The sequence below is a fragment of the Equus quagga genome, chromosome 13 (assembly GCF_021613505.1).
Source record: "Equus quagga isolate Etosha38 chromosome 13, UCLA_HA_Equagga_1.0, whole genome shotgun sequence".
NCBI classification, from domain to species: Eukaryota; Metazoa; Chordata; class Mammalia; order Perissodactyla; family Equidae; genus Equus; species Equus quagga.
Window position 1 is genome coordinate 90,355,467 of NC_060279.1, and position 544 is coordinate 90,356,010.

The window sequence follows — 544 nt, forward strand, 5'->3', positions numbered from 1 at the left end:
TTCACTGCCCGTGGGTCCTGTCCCCACGCTGCAGCCCTTCACTGCCCATGGGTCCTGTCACCATGCTATTTTATGAATAAAAGAGTACTAATCCCAGACCTTGAGAGTCCAAGAAATCTTTCTTTCAACTCCTGGGCTTGGGGAGCCTGCATCAGTGCCATGGCTTCTGGGGACCAGAGAAGTCTCGGTTATCTGCTTTCGAGGTTGTCTTCTCAGCTCATGCTCCAATTTGAGAAATTCTACTTTCCTAATCTTTCATACCCAAAGCCTCCCAGACTTAAAACTTGGAATGATACCTTTCTGGGTCTGAAAAAGTTTGCCCATCTCCTCCCCCTGCTCTCCTGTTCTACAGAGGCATCCCAATTTCTTCCAGCCTTCTAATTTGGAAAGTTGTGGCAGCCTCCCCCTCAGCTCCACTTTATGTCTGGGAAACGGAGCTCACCTTGCTGAGAACCTCAGCAGAGCAGACATGGTGGCAGGAACATATCTTAACTTCACATCAGCAGTGCCCCCAGGTGTGGCCCCTGCTCTCACCTTTGCATCA